Below are 16292 nucleotides of genomic sequence, written 5' to 3'. Positions count from 1 at the left end.
CTCCTCTCCTCTTCGGCCAGCCTCGTTTACAACTGACAACCGGTCGGAAAACTAAATGATGCAGTTTTCGGAGGAGAAACTGCATGTAACAGTAGGACTCATATTTCTCCAGCACGCCCGTTCGACATGGTTTCTGTTACGGTGGAAGGAGTTCTCGTGGACGCTTTGGTGGACACCGGTGCTCAGTTTGTGTGATTAGGTATGATTTGTGCAAACGCTTGAAAAAAGTAATGACACCTTATAATGGACCCAATCTAGTCGAAGCCAAGGGGAACGCTATCCACCCTTTTGCTCTTTGTACTGCTCGTGTGTTTATTGATGACATTTTGCATTACATCGAGTTCACTGTGCTTACCCGGTGCTCTCACCAGCTAATTCTAGGGTGGGACTTCCTATCTTCTTCTTCAGCCGCTATATGTTGTGGTGAACGGATTCTGCACCTAACTAATACGGACTCCATGTTCGACGAAGGCGTCTCGCTCGCGAAGATCTCGAACTACCGCCACATCAAGAACGAATTGTGACCCTGATCTCTAAGGACATCGACCACGGTGACGTCTTGGTGTCCCCTTCGTCGACTTGCGTCGCAAAAGGCATAGCCCTTGCATCAGGTGTCATACGCTTTCACCATGGCTCCGCGCTCGTCATTGCTACGAATGAAACGCCAGAGAAAGTTCTCCTGCCAGAGGGCACTGCAGTAGCCTGTGTTGTGGATGCTGAGCCTGTCAGCGTCACGCAACTTAACCCTGCCTCTACCAGCGACCGTTGTATGAGTAAGCCTGCCTCATCCTCTCCCTTCACAGCTCTTATCAGTGATGACTTAACAGCTATGCAGGCGCAGCAGGTGCTTGCGTGATTAACGAAACATGCCGATTCTGTCGACACCTGCTCCTCAACGTTGGGCCGAACTACCACTGCAGCGCATCGCATTCAGACGGAGGGAACATTTATTGTACATCGCCGCCCGTACCGCGTGTCTCTCGCGGAGCGAAAAATCATCGAGGAAAACGTCGCTGACATGCTCCAACGAGAAATGATTCGTCCATCAACTAGCCCTTGGTCATCCCCTGTTGTTTTGGTACGAAAAAAAGATGGCTCCGTGCGCTTTTGCGTTGATTACCGGGCACTTAACAACTTCACACGCAAGGAGGTATACCCCATGCCACGCATCGACGACGCCCTTGATTCACTGCAAGGTGCCCAATACTTTTCAAGCCTTGATTTGCGTTAGGTATATTGGAAAATTCCCATGCACGATGACGACAAAGAAAAAACGGCATTCGCAATTCCCGATGGCCTATACGAATTTAACGTGACGCCTTTCGGGCTCTGCAATGCGCCCGCGACGTTTGAACGCATGATCGACACCGTCCTGCGTGGTCTGAAACGGAAGACGTGTCTCTGCTACCTTGATGGCATTATCATCTTTTCATCAACGTTTTCTCAGCACCTGAGCCGCTTGGATGGCGTCCTAACATGCCTCGCCGGTGCGGGTCTGCAACTCAACACTAAGAAGTGCCGTTTCGCCACCAAATCCATCAAGGTTCTCGGTCATGTCGTAAGCAAAGACGGTATTCGCCCTGACCCCGAAAAGATCGCTGCCGTCCTTCGATTTTCATGCCCCACAAGACTTGAGGATTTGCGAAGTTTTCTTGGCTTCGCATCATATTTTCATCGCTTCATACGAAATTTCGCTTCAATAGCTGCGCCACTTCACAAACTACTTGCATCTAATGCACCCTTTGTGTGGTCCGAGGAATGTCAGTCGGCGTTTCACCTATTGAAGAAAGCTTTGACGTCAGAGCCTGTATTCTGCCATTTTGATGACACCGCCCCAACACTCCTGCATACCGACGCCAGCGGCTGCGGTATAGGTGCTGTTCTCCTCCACATGATAATTCTGGACGGGAAAAGGTCATCGCATATGCTAGCCGAGTGCTAACTTCTACCGAAAAAAACTATACCATCACTGAGCAGGAGTGCCTCGCTGTGGTTTGGTCCATACAAAAGTTCCGTCCTTATCTGTACGGCCGTCAATTCACCATCGTAACGGACCACCACGCCTTATGCTGGCTTTCTACAGTGAAGAACTTGCCCGGACGCTTGGGTCGTTGGATTTTACGCCTACAGGAGTATCAGTTTGAGATTATTTATAAATCGGGCAAAAAACATCAAGACGCCGACGCTCTTTCTCGTTGCCCACTACCTACGGCGTCGTTCGACACTCCACCTGCCACCTCCAACGACACCAGTGCGGACGTGACTCCCACTTCTGTTGCCTTGCTCGCCTCGCTGTACCAACCGCCAATCGACGATGAACAACCCTTCAGTTCTCGCCAGCAGGCTGACCCGTATTGTCGGCGCATTATAGACCACCTTTCAGGAGCTACGCGTCCACCCAATGCACGCCTTCGTCGACAACTCGAGCACTTCAAATTTCAGGACGGTGTGCTGTATCGTCACATATATCATCCTGCCGGCCAACGCTGGGTACCTGTTCTGCCACGCGCTATTCAACATCATGTACTTAACGCCTTTCATGACGATTTGACTGCTGGCCACCTAGGCTTTCACAAAACCAACGACCGCATTCGAAGCCGCTTTTATTGGCCTGGGATTTCTACCACCGTAGCAAAGTACGTGGGTTCCTGCTCTCCATGCCAACTTCGCAAACTTCCGACATCTCCCCCGGCTGGTCAGTTACAGCCAATGACGTGCCCTACAACACCTTTCGAGCTCGTCGGTGTCGATCTTTACGGACCCCTTCCTGTTACTGGTGCTGGAAATAGATGGATAGCCACCACCGTAGACCATATGACACGCTACGCCGAGACAACTTCAGTAGCTACTGGTTCAGCATCGGAAGTTGCTGCCTTCGTCCTTCAGGCCATAATACTACGTCATGGTGCTCCTCGTGTACTTCTAAGTGACCGTGGAAAGGTGTTCTTATTACAGCGTTTAGGTGAAGTTCTTCGCGTTTCTGGTACCACACACAAGATGGCGTCTAGCTACCATCCTGAAACAAACGGTCTGACCGAGAGATTTCATCGAACCCTTGCCAACATGATCGCCTTATAGATTCAACCGGATCACAGAAACTGGGATAAACTTCTACCGTTCCTCACTTTCGCCTACAACACCGCTGTTCAGCGCACAACCGGCTACTCACCGTTTTATCTCGTTTACGGACGTTCGCCTATACTTTCTTTATCGATGTTTCCTTCTTCACACTCTAAGCCAAAACGGAGCAACAGGGGTATAGGGGTTGCTCCTTTCAGGGAGCAATTGCATTGCCACTCCCATTACTCTCCTAAAAGGAGTAACTGCAGAGGGAGGAACCGTTGCTCTCCTTTCAGTTCCTCCTTCGTGGGATGAACAGTTACTCCCTCCAGTTCCTCCCTGCAGACCAACAGTTACTCCCACCAGTTGCTCCCTGCCGACGAACCATTACTCCCACCAGTTGCTCTTCTAAGAGCAACAGTTACTCTTTACCGTTCCTCCCACGTGTTCGCAGTTACTCTCTGAAAACCAACTGCACATGCTTCCAGTTACTCCTTGGGGAAATGAGTATTTATCTCGAGTATGCTTGTCACACGCTTAACACATGGCGAGAGCTCCTTGGAAGAGCACTGCTTGGGTGCTTCTAACGCAAAAAGTGGACAATATTGAAAGGAAAATAAATGCTTTATTGTTCTTTTTATGAGGCGACGTGTGACCACACGTAAAAGTAGACTTCGCCACACCACAGCCAGCACTAAACAAACACCATAATACATCAAAGGTTTTCTGCGTCATCCGTGGAAAAACAATCTTGAATTTCTAGCATAGGGCAGTCTGTGTCATCATTGGTGAGAGAAGGGCAACTTCTCCAATTCTGAAGAACTCAAGTTTCGCAGCTGGTGTTTCCATCAGGCTAGCGCAGCAGAAAGTCACCGCAGGCATATGTGAAGCATCTCATTGCTTCACATATGCCTGCGGTTAAAAATAAAAAAATAGAAGTGTGAGGTTAAACATGCCAGAATCAATTCATAACAATGAGTCACACACACTGCAGCAGCGCTTACATTCTAGGATGTCTGCTGCAAAACGAAATGTGAAAAAAGGAAGGTTCGGCCAAACGTTACTTGGCAAGCCATATAAATGCTGATGTGGTAGACGCTCTTCACATGATGTCTCAGACAGCAATATTCTGGAAGAAAATGTGCAGCACCTCAACAAGGCATATTTGTAGCAGTTAAAGATACCCTTAGGTACAGTTAACTTGTTTCCTATACACAGCTGAGTGACATTTCTATGAGCCCATTCACCAATGGTCATTCTAAATGAGGTCTTGTGTGTGGCAAATAACACGTACTGTCCGCTCATGTTAAAATACTTATTTAGCTCGTGCACATAGTTGCTCTCGATTCTACTGTTCTATCATACGCTGCTGCGTCTTGAATTGTGCAATACCTGTAGGCACAAGCCAAGCATGCAAAGCCTGCTTGAAAACAACCATTTGCAGAGGCTACATGATAATCTTCAGTATATTTCTTTGTACCTGACGCAAACGGCTGGACAAAACTATAGACAAATAAATGTAGACCGTGCTACCTTCAAAAAATGCTTTAAATTTAGAAAACTAGGGTGCATTCGTTCACTCGGTTGACGAGTCACAGCCACGAGATATGTAAACGAAGCAATATATCTTAAGGCATGCACAGATATTCTGATTTTTTGTTTGACAGTGTCACAGATAGCTTGCCAATACATATATATTTGAGAGCAACAAGATGTGAAGCTTTCATTAGTTTAACGTCTTGTTGGTTCACAGCCAAACAGGTTACTGCTTGTTAGACAAATTGGAATAAGCACACCATCGTTTCCGAAAAAAAAAAAAGCATTATTAGAAGTTAGCTCCTGGTGTGAATGTCTGCCTATTTATTTTGTACTGCCTTCTACATGTGCCACAAAGACATTTGTTGAGGATGTGCTACCAGTCAAGCCAAGATCGCATACTTGGTCAATGTGATGGAAATACAAACATTAGAAACACTGCCACCTCTAGTAAGAGCATAACACTTCAGTATCTTGGACTAGCAAAGAGGTGCACAAGAAAGTTAAGCCCACTCTTGCGGAACTTTGAACGCGAATATTTCAGAGTGTGGGAGGTCAACATGCTGTGGCACTTTTAAACCCACGAAACATCTGCAGAAAACAGGGTAAAGGCAAGTCAAGAAACGCTGTTATGAAGGCCTGCGCATGGACAGCTTTGTGAATCTAGGCCCAAGTGTTATGCTTTGTGCAAGCCAAAATCCATGTAAATAGGGAAAGCATACTTTTAGGAGTACCAGCATAAACAAATCTTGGCAGTTGGCTTTTTAGTACAAACAGCAATCCCTGCAATGAAAACATAAACATTTTATCTTAACGGTAACAGTGTGAGCACACACACGGGCCAGCGGAGCCATGTCGAATTGTCAGTGCCAGTGTAACCATGTGGCATAATGAACTATTCTCTGGCCCACACATGCACAGTTTGCCCCTAAAAAGCGATGCTTTCATATACGTAGTACAAAAAGTCTGCACTTACCAAAATTCACTTGCTTTCTGTACTTTAGCATCGTTGGGAACATCTTTATTTGCAGTATAACCAAATTTGTGTCATATCCCTGAAAAAAAAGTAAAAGACATGCATCAAATATTGTTTCATTTGGTAGCAGTGAAGTCAGGTTAAGAACAGCCAAGTGGGAATCAGCCTAATTATGTGCATGCGGCAAATCCCAAACGGCGTTATTGAGGTTGTCGAAATTTTCGTCGATTGGTATTAACGTCGATATGTGACTTCAACGGCATGCCAAGTTTTCACAGCGCACAAAGATTTCATGATGCAAAATAATGACAGCGCTAACGAGAACATACAGCATTTATGATTGTCTTTTACAATATTCAGTTTTGCTAAGGTTTTGTATCACTAAAGAAATCTGAAAGATTTGGGTCATTCCTCCTCCAATTGTTCTGTCAATATGTAAACTGCTCGCTTGATGGTGCGCTTATAAAATAGTACGTTCAGCGCAGAGGTGAAGCAAGTGACGCAGTGATGTGGGCAGATTTTTTTTAGGCGTGCGGGGAGGGGGGGGGGGGGGGGGGGTCCGCTTATCTGAATAGGCCGGGCAAGCGAATATGGTCGTCAATTTGGGCTCCCTACGCCCGGCCTAAAAAAATTCAGTGCGCAACCGCCTGGCTATGCCAGTGAAGTGATGCGACAATGATTTGTTCACTTACTGATTTACATACACTTTACATCTCTAAAAAATGCGGCCCAAGGCCCCAACACTCAGCCGTTAACATTACATAAAGCCAATGGTAGAAAAGTGCCAGTATGAATGCAGCTACAACCCCGCCCCAATGTTTTTTTCAAGCGAGGTAGTGTTGCGGAAATGAACTTTTAACTGCAAAAGTACACTGGCACTGCAGTGGTGACAGGGGAAGCAAGAGGGTATGCAGGCGGTAATAGAGGTAATTTAGTCCGATACGGCTAGCAATGGATACGGTGAATAAGAGCAAATCATTTCTCTTTCAATAGCGCAACCACTCAACACTGTATTGTAAGAGCATTAAATGTTGCTGGAAATGCCACTCACCTGCACGCTGATGCATGCACAGTCCTTTGTCCGACGAGCGAACAGGCTTGCAGATAGCTGAAGACGTGTTTACGATGTGTTTGTTCCACCCAGCAGCAAAATCCACAACTACTTCGCGCTCCATAAAGATAAATATACACTAACCTTCATCACGAATAAGTAGAAACGCAAATCTGCGACACACACACACGATTAAAACATAGCTCACAAGCTAGCACGTCCATGTGCTCGCCAACCACAGACCATATGAAAATGAGTAAGTAGTGCGAACGCGAACCTAGTTGCGCCGAGAAAAAAAAAAAAAAAAACGTCGAGCAGTGGCAGCTCAGGCGTCAGCGCAATAATTTCAGTGTGTTTTCCTAATACAATTATAATAAAAAAACTGAGGTACACTAAAACTCATAAATAAATATAAAAAGTTGAGTGTAATTTTTATTTAGTGCTAGTCAACATAAACACTGAATAAAAATTAGTTTGTAATTTACATCGTTTGCTACGCTAGCGCCACACTTCTCGTGCGGGCGCAGATGGCACAGACTTGTCATTCTGCCCTCAAACTACACGGTGAAGCGTGCTACTAAGTGTATGGCTGATGAGAAGCGCGTCTGGGTCCGCTTTTTTTTTTTTTTCTCCGATATATCTGGGTGGGGGGCTCCTTATGCACGTGTTTCGGTGCTTGATCGACTTTGACGCCCTTACTTCGCGGACGAACGGCGTGTCTAGGCTTTTTTTATTGTTGTTTTGCACGTGTTTCGGCGTTCGGTCCGCTTTGACGTGCCAACTCTCCATTCTGCTGCTGCGTGTGTTAGGTATTTGCCGTACTGTATTCTCAGGCCTTTTGTGTTCAGCCAGCGCTGCTATCTTATTATCTACGGATGCTAAAATAAATCACTGTTTTGGTTTGGTGAAGCTTGGCACACAGAACAAACAATAATCTGGCCCATGAATATCAATGTGGGCGGCATGCATATTTGTGTGCGGTGTCCTGCCGGGGAGTAACCGTTGCGTGACGAGAGCATTTGCAGCGGTTCCTCCTTCCGTTGCTCCCTTACCAACTTAAGATGAATACAGTTGCTCCCCCATTCTCGAACAAGTCGGCCATCTTGTTCCGCTTGGTCTTTTCGGAGAGTAACAGTCGGTCTGAAGGAGTAAAAACAGCCGTTGCTCCCATTTTGGCCATTTTTGGCTTAGAGTGCACCAACAATGGCCCTACATCACCATCTTCTTGCGAAGAATATATTTCTCGCCTTGCCCAGTGCCGCCAGCGCGCTCGTATGAACACGGAAGCTACGCAACAAGCAAGGAAGGCCGTCTACGACACCTCTCATCGTGTGGTATCATTCCGACCGGGTGACGAGGTGCTGCTATTGACACCAATTCGCACACCTGGTCTCTGCGACAAGTTCCAGCCTCGATTCATCGGCCCATATGTTGTTTTAGAGCAGACTTCACCTGTCAACTATCGTGTGACGCCTCTTCTCGTGCCAACTGACCGCCGTTACCGCAGCACCGAAATTGTACACGTTTCCCGCATGAAGCTTTTCACACGACGTTCCTCGTCACCTTGACTACCCGCCCACGGGGGGGGGGGGGGGGGAGGGGAATCAATGTAGGCATCTATTATGCGCTTCATCCTCATCTGAACAGCAGTCAATCATCATCATATGTTCTGGCTGACAATCATCACCTTCTTGGCACGAGCGCTTCTTTGTCGGGTCCGTTGCGCTTGTTCGTTCCCGAGTTCACGACGAATAAACCTCGTTACAACCGAGTCGTCATAATATATATATATATATATATATATATATATATATATATATATATATATATATATATATATATATATATATATATATATATATATATATATATATATATATATTTATATATATATATATATATATATATATGTGTGTGTGTGTGTGTGTGTGTGTGTGTGTGTGTGTGTGTGTGTGTGTGTGTGTGTGTGTGTGTGTGTGTGTGACGCTACAAAATTGAGACACGTCGTGGTCCAGATGCCATGCGTTTATTCTAATGCACGCGCACTTCCTCTTCTCCTAGAATCACCTTGTGAATGCGTCACACTTCCCCCTCCTCTCGAGAAAGTCTCAGTTCAGAAGGTTCAAAATAACGCCGCAGTTTGCTAACATGCACAATGTCAGAGTTTCTACGTAAGGGTAGCACGGAGCGATGCATCTCATAGTTCACTGTTGAGACCTTGCGTAGAATCTTGTAGAGTCCTTTCATGACAGAACTCAGTTTCCCGTTGTTGGGATGCCATGGTGTCTCGTAAAGGACAAAGTCACCGACTTTGAACTCAATCGGAAGAAATTTTTCATCATAAATGACTTTGTTCTTATTATGGTAGGCGATAGAATTGGTAACTGCAGTTTTTCGCGCTTCTTCGACGGTTTCTTCTCGTTGTTCCAGTACAGTAGAATAAGATGGAATTCCATACATCAGGAAGGAAGGTGCGTAGCCAGTCACTTCGTGGGGTGTTCTGTTGTAATCGTCAATTACCTCCGGAAGCAGCTTAGTCCAAGACTTCTGTGGTTCGTCATTGATCTTATATTTAAGTCTCGTTACGATAGTCTGGTTTGTCCGCTAGTTCATGCCGTTGCATTGTGGATGATGAGATGAGGTGAATAGTTGGTGTATACGATTATGTTTTAAAAACTGCTTGAATTTTCCTGCGGTAAATCCTGTTCCACGGTCTGAAAGGAGCTTTTGTGGTTTTCCAGAAGAAAAAACTGTTTTTAAGCATGAAATGAAGGTGTCGCTGTTCTCACTTTTATGAGAAAACGCCCATACGTAGCGAGTCGCATGATCAATAACCAAGTGTATAAACCTTTTTGACGAGCCATATCCAGAAAATCGTCCTATGGTGTCTATTGCAAAGAGGTCGAAGGGCTCTTCAGCTGGAGGCAGTGATTCAAGCGTCCCAAACTTTTTTGTTTTCGTCTTCTTGCATCACTGGCATGTATCACAATGCCGAATGTAAGTGGAAACATCGGTTACCATATGCGGCCAGGCCAATAATATTACGGAGACAGGAGTGATAGCGTCTTCTTCACTCCGAGATGCCCAAAATGTTGATGTGCATTCTTCAGAATAGTTGGGCGTAGTTCATGGGGCACGTATATTTTCCGTAGTCCTTTTCTTTTAACGATGATGATGTTATTTTCCAATGAGTGCGCTCCCTTTGGACGCTCATTGTTGCATCGCTGAAGGTCGTCGTGTGATAGAAGATTAACTATTGGGGCTCTGGAGAGCGCATCTGCTTCGACATTACATGCGCCCTTTAGATGTTTGATCTTCACATCATACATTGACAGTTTCAAAGACCACCGGAACAGACGACCTTGAGGATTTTTAACATTCTTCAGCCACTAGAGTGCAGTGTGATCTGTTACAACAGTGAATGACTTTCCATGAAGGTAGCAATGCCATTTATCAATGGCATCTACAATGGCAAGACATTCTCTTTCTGTAATAGCATAGTTCACCTCGTGCTTAAGTAGTTTGCGGGAATAGTAAGCAACAGGATGTTCTTTGCCTTTGTCATCAGGTTGTTTCAGCACTGCACCGATGCCTTCGCCAGATGCGTCACAGTACACAGTACATGGTCTCGAAGGGTCGTATATGCGAAGCACCGGTTCTTCAGTTATCCGCTCCTTCAGTTCACGAAAGGCTTGCTCACATGCTTCTGTCCACACCCACATGCTGCCTTTGTGGAGTAGTTCTGTGAGTGGAAGAGCGATATCGCTGAAGTGGGGGATGTACTGACGGTAGGTGTTTACATTGCCCAGAAAACGCTGGAGATCTTTTTCTCGTTTTGGTGTAGGAAATTTGAGTATGGCAGCTACATTACTTTACTTAGGTGTCTCTGTTCCTTGTGAAATTTTGTGGCCCAGGTATTCAATGCTGCAGCGTGCAAATTGGCACTTTTTTCGTTTGAGTTTTACGTTCTCGGTTTTGAGAGCTTTCAATAGCGCCTCAAGGTGTCGTATATGATCATTAAATGTCTCTGAGTGTAGGACCACATGGTCAAAGTAATTAATAACATTGGTGAGCTGATGTTTCGCTATTATTGATTTCATGGCTCTTTCAAATGTAGCTGGAGCGTTCTTCAACCCAAACGGCATTACCAACCACTCATAATGGCCATCAGGCGTGACAAATGCAGTTTTCTGAACATCGTCAGGATGCATTTGCACATGCCAGTATCCCGACGTTACGTCCAACGTAGTGAAAAACTCCGCCTTTTCCAAGTGGTCAAGAATATAATCTATACGTGGAATTGGTTGAAAGTCGGGTACCATTATGGCATTGAGTTTGCGGTAGTCAATACATAGACGAGTGCGTCCTTCACCTTTCTTTTCTGCTAAAATGACAGGTGCGGCGTAGGGCGATAATGAAGGCCTCACAACACCTTGCTTGAGGAGAGCGTTAACCTGTTTGTTGATCTCCACTTTGTCTGCCTGTGAACATCAGTATGGTGCTCGACGAATAGGGACAACATTGGTAAGTGCGATCCTATGTTTCTCAGTAGTGATGCACCCAATATCTGTCTGAGATTTCGAAAATATCTCGTTATACTTGCTTAAAAGAGAGTCGAGCGCCACAGACTCAAGCTCTGATAAGTTTTCTGAAGTCAGGGTTCGCATCAGCGGGGCTTGAATGGTTTTCTTTTCATTGTGATGCGGAAGGTTCATATTCTCACGTGCTTGTGTCACTGACTTGTTTTCCAGATTTACAGAAAGATTGAAGTATGAAGCGCTGTCTAGGCGAAGAATTAATTGCGTTCTCATGCCTCGCAGCACATGTGCATAAACTTTTTTGATGACGTTCCCAATTTGTAACTGAATGTTTACGCGACCCAAAGTTCGAATGCTTGATGCAACTTGCTGGACCATGATGCTGGAGTCTGTCATCAACTGAAGCTTTAGCTGTTTCTACACATCCTCGCTGATACAAGTAATTGTTGCTCCTGTATCGAGACTTGCATTTACTGGCTTTCCGTTGATGAGAGCACTGAAGTGTATTAATGAAACTCTGGGTCGCCCTCCTCGTTTCCCCGGTCAGTATCAATAGCGGACACATTGCCGCGACGCGGACGTTTGTTGTGCCAGTGAAACTGTCGTGGGAAACCAGCAGCTGAGCAGTATCTACATTCGTTTTGCGGGGCACGCGGTTGAAGAGTTATTGTCGGTTGCTGCGAACTGCTGAAGAGACATGGAGCTCTTGATGCGATACTAGCGTTACGAGTAAAGGAAACTCCTCTCACCCGTTTTAAAGATGTCTCGACCCGTTGAGCAGCGGTGAGCCACTCTAATGACGAGTTGAAAGACAGTCCGGCGAGCGCCGGTTCCACATGATGTGGCACTCTTTCAGGTCAGCCAAGGAACCCAGTCGCTTTTTCTCGTCGTAGTAGTCCTTGATGGTCTGCCCTCCTTTCAGTCCGTAGTGAATGAAGAGACGGAAGGCATCTCCGTCAGTCGAAGCAAAGCGGGCTTGCATGTCACGCTTGATATCGCCCCAAGTTGTCTCGCCGTAGCCAAAAATCTCTGTCAGGTACCACTTGCACGCTTCCCCTTCAATGTATTCGTTAAGGTGAGTGACGCGATCGCGGTGAGTTCATGATGCCTCGGCTGCCTTCATGTCGAAAAGAAGAAGCCACTTGTCGATGGGGACGTCTTCTGGTGTTCCCTTGAACTTCTGTATGTTGAGCGGAGGCTTTGGCTTAGCCATGGCACGTTGATGAGGTCGATCCTGTCGACTTGTGTGACGCTACAAAATGGAGACACGTCGTGGTCCAGATGCCATGCGTTTATTCTAATGCACGCTGTTGCGTAGCGTATGTTTATCAGCTCGCGACTGCTTCTGCGCAGAGCCGATAAGACGAGCTGACGAGACGACGGTGAGTTAAACAAGGTTTATGTACAGCATATATACAGAGGCGTTACAATTTCGGCACTGGGGCCGACAGAGACTCGAAGAGCCGAGCTCTCCTCTCTAACACATAGGTCAGCCTTTCGCCTAAGACCGCTGACTCGCATACATGTCGGCCCTCCGACATGGGGTCTCCTCGCTCATAGGAACGCCGATCGCGACGCGCCGCAGGGCTTCTTTTATTTACTTCTTTTATTTACACCGGGTCCAACCAAAAGGTCCAATCAGAAGCGCCGCTGGTCGTCAGCGCAGATTCTTCCAATGGGGTTGCCGCGCCATGCGTCAGACCACCAGACACGAGAACGCCGGCTCGCTGTCACGTGCGCCGCTGACTCAATGCACGTGGGCGAGAGAGGCGCCGCGCGTGTTCACGCCGTTGAGATGTTCGCGTCAGGCCGACTGCGGGCTGGCCTTGACCCAGATTGCCTTTTTCCGAGGCACGGACGTTTGACGAGGACTCGCTGGCATAACAGCACCCCCGCCGCCAGACAATGCACCGGAAAGACGAGCTGCTTCCACGGGGCTCGGATGTCAGGTGCGCTCGTTCGCCAGGTCCCTCCAGGTTCGCCTCCAGGGCCATGTGGAGAATACAGCTCCAAACTGTTCCGGGAACACATCCCAATTTTGACGACGGATCCCAGCTCCACTGGCTTGTCGCCACAACTTGTCGACCAGCTTCACTCGTCTCTTCTGACCATCTTCGGTTTCAGCACTTGTCGATGGTTCTGCAACTTGCTAAGAACGGTTCGACAACAGACAACACACGACACACGCAAGTGCCCTCGGTCACCCGACAGAACACCAGACAAAGTATAGTACAACATATACCTATCTACGTGTTTATCGGAATTTTGTTCCCTCTACATCAAGAGGCACATGTGGGACAAAAGACCCTTAAAATGACAACTCAATTTTTTTTCCCACGTACAACAACGTAACGGATTAGAATACCACAAATTTGGCCCCTTTAGATCACTCTGAACGAGAGCGCTCAGCCCAGGTCGTGATGAGGTCAAAATTTTGCCCCGAATCGCCAGCCAGAAACCGAAAGGTTGAGAAGTTACTAGCTGGAACGCACTGCTCAATGCACCTGCATTAGCGTTTACCTTTCCTTTATTTTTTATTTTTTTTTATATAGCGAACGTCAAAGTTGCGCTGTGGAGCAACATGCTCCACCTCAGTAACCGGCCACTTTTAGGCGGCGATACCTATGCGGCACCAAGAGCGGCTCACACTTGCGACGTTGCACAAGGGAACAACGATACGGCTTGCTACGGATTGACTCCTCACCGCTTAGCTCGATATCGTGTTCGATCACACTCGTGTTTCCGGGGCGGTCCGAAAACACGTCTCCAAACTCGGAACCGATCTTTCTCAGATCCTCTTTCTCAGGTCCTCCTTCACTTAAGCTAGGCTCTAGGTTTATCTGCTCCCGGATTACTTTCGATCCCCCTTCGATTACCTCACTAGAACTCAAAATTTCTGCTTCCTCTTCCTTTGGAGCATTCAACAACAGATTTACGACCGCTTGATGTTGAACGTATGGTTTCATCAAGTTGTAAATTTTGTCCGGCCGCCTTCCTAATTTCACTTCATAATTTGTATCGCAAGGCTTCGATAATACTTTGGCGGGCCCTTCCCAATCAACCTCAAGCTTGTTCCTTTTGGATGGCTGCAGCCGCATTACCTGATTATCAACTTCAAAAACGCGCTTCTTCCCCGATTTCTCGTAGTGCTCCTTCGACAGCACTTTTGCCGCGTTTTTCTGGCTTCCCACGAGCGCTTCAATTTGGCTTTCCACTAGCGCTTCAATCGAGAGATCCTCACTCTGCCCTCGAATGAGCGTCTCTCGATCAACTCTCGGCAGCTCGCTCCAACTTTCCGCTACAGGCGAGAGCGTTGCAACCCTCTCGCTCTGACTCAATGGCGCCACGTCGTCTCTCCCAGCGCATACCGCGCCGGCCGCTCCCGCGACGGGCCGCTCGCGTGACTGCTCACATGACTCATGCGGAAAATTTCCTTTCTGGGGTTCCGTCGACCCGCCGACAAGGTCACTTGAGAGTTCACCGCATGGAACCAAGTCAAGCTTCCGCGAAAGCTTTCGCGCTTGCGATCGCGTGAGAGCCATGCACGCTAAGTTGGGGAAGAACGATTTGCCCTGCTCTTTGAGAAGCTGCTCCGAGTTGTTGGAGAAAAGATAAGAAAAACGATCATTTAGCGCGGCAGACACAGCCGCTTCGGTGCGAAGCTCACCGAACGGGCCTTTAATGACAACCTTGGCGATTGGTAAGCGAACACTCTGCTCCTCGGCGACCTGCCTGATCCACGCGCATTCTCCTGTGAAGTCATCCGGAGACACCAATGAAGGATGGACAACGTCCATGGTTGCCGCTGAGTCTCTAAGTGCTCGGCACGTTTTCTTATTCACCCTAATTTCTTGGAGATACGGCTCCAACAACCGAATGTTTTTTTCTGATTCTCGGATCGTTGCGAAGGCAAACTTTTCCTGACAGTTTCTAGCGATGTGCCCTTCCTTTTTACAGTTGTAGCAGATTAGCGGCTTCCGTTTGTTTTCCGATTCAAATGCCTGTGTGGTAGAAACCTCACTCGATTTCTTCGCTTCTGTTTGCCCTTCCCCTACACTGTCCTTCGTAAGAGACGGGTCCTTTTTGAAATTACGGTGCGGAACGGGTTTCCGTTGATCAGGTTTCCTTGAAAAGCCCTCTTTCTTTTCATCCTTTTCAACGCGCGCTGCCCTGCTATGCAACTTTCGGCGAGTATAATACTCCTCAGCTAACTCAGCTGCCTTGTTTAACTGTACGTCTCCAAGTCTGTCCTGCAGCCAAAGTTTGACATCCTCCTCGATGCAGCGGTAGAATTGCTCCAATGCAACGCATTCCACTACTTTATCGCGGTCGTCATAAACACCTTCGCCCTTGAGCCATTCAATCAAATCGGCTTTAAGACGAAACGCGAAGTCAACGTGTGACTCATTCCCCTTTTCAGCATACCGGAACCTTTGCCTGAAAGCCTCGGGTGACAACTTATAACGTCTCAAGAGCACTTCCTTAACCTCGTCATAGCTCTCAAACGCTTCCCTCGACAAGCAAGTTATCGCGTCGGACACTTCGCCGGGAAGAAGAGCTAGAAGGTTCCGCGCCCAAAGAGACTGCTCCAAAGCATTTCGCTCACAGACGTGTTCAAACTTGACGAGATACTTCGCCATGTCCTCGCCTACTACGAACGGTGGCAGTTGGTCACGAATTCTAAAACCGCTGACCTGAATCGTCGGAGAAGCTACGCTAGGCGCCTGCGAACACTGTAGGATTGCCAATTCTAGTCGTTTCAACTCTAGGCGCTCTTGTCTCTCGGCCTCCTCGCGCTCGCGACGTTCTACTTCTCGCCTTTCAGCCTCCTCACGGCGTGCTTTAATATCACCCCAGGCCTCATCGACTTCCTCAGCCGACACTCCCTCATCCTTCATGATCTCAAGGATCGCTTGCTTTCGTTTCGCACGGCCCAAAGTAATGCCGAGTTCCTCACAAATTTCGATGAGTTCCTTCACTTTAAGGTTCTCCATCGTTCACACTAGCCTCTTGCTGTTTGCCCCTGTTAAGAATCTACTTGCCGTACCCACTATAAGCCTACTAGCAAGACGCGCAAGCAATTTTTCACACTCCCGTGTTTACCCCCTCCGCATTAACTTTGGTTTCAAAG

At 47.3% G+C, this 16292-nt stretch overlaps 1 long non-coding RNA gene across 1 annotated transcript; it reads right to left on the bottom strand.

Moving 5' to 3' along the window:
* Positions 1-3665: 3665 nt before the first annotated feature.
* On the bottom strand, positions 3666-7227 carry LOC142786755 (uncharacterized). The gene is made up of 2 exons (XR_012889144.1): positions 6624-7227; positions 3666-5651 (listed from the first exon to the last, which is right to left on the bottom strand). It is a non-coding gene; the product is annotated as an uncharacterized LOC142786755 (long non-coding RNA).
* Between the last annotated feature and the right edge of the window lie 9065 nt (positions 7228-16292).

The sequence above is a fragment of the Rhipicephalus microplus genome, unplaced genomic scaffold (assembly GCF_043290135.1).
Source record: "Rhipicephalus microplus isolate Deutch F79 unplaced genomic scaffold, USDA_Rmic scaffold_31, whole genome shotgun sequence".
Classification (NCBI taxonomy): domain Eukaryota; kingdom Metazoa; phylum Arthropoda; class Arachnida; order Ixodida; family Ixodidae; genus Rhipicephalus; species Rhipicephalus microplus.
This window is presented reverse-complemented; position numbering and strand designations above follow the sequence as displayed.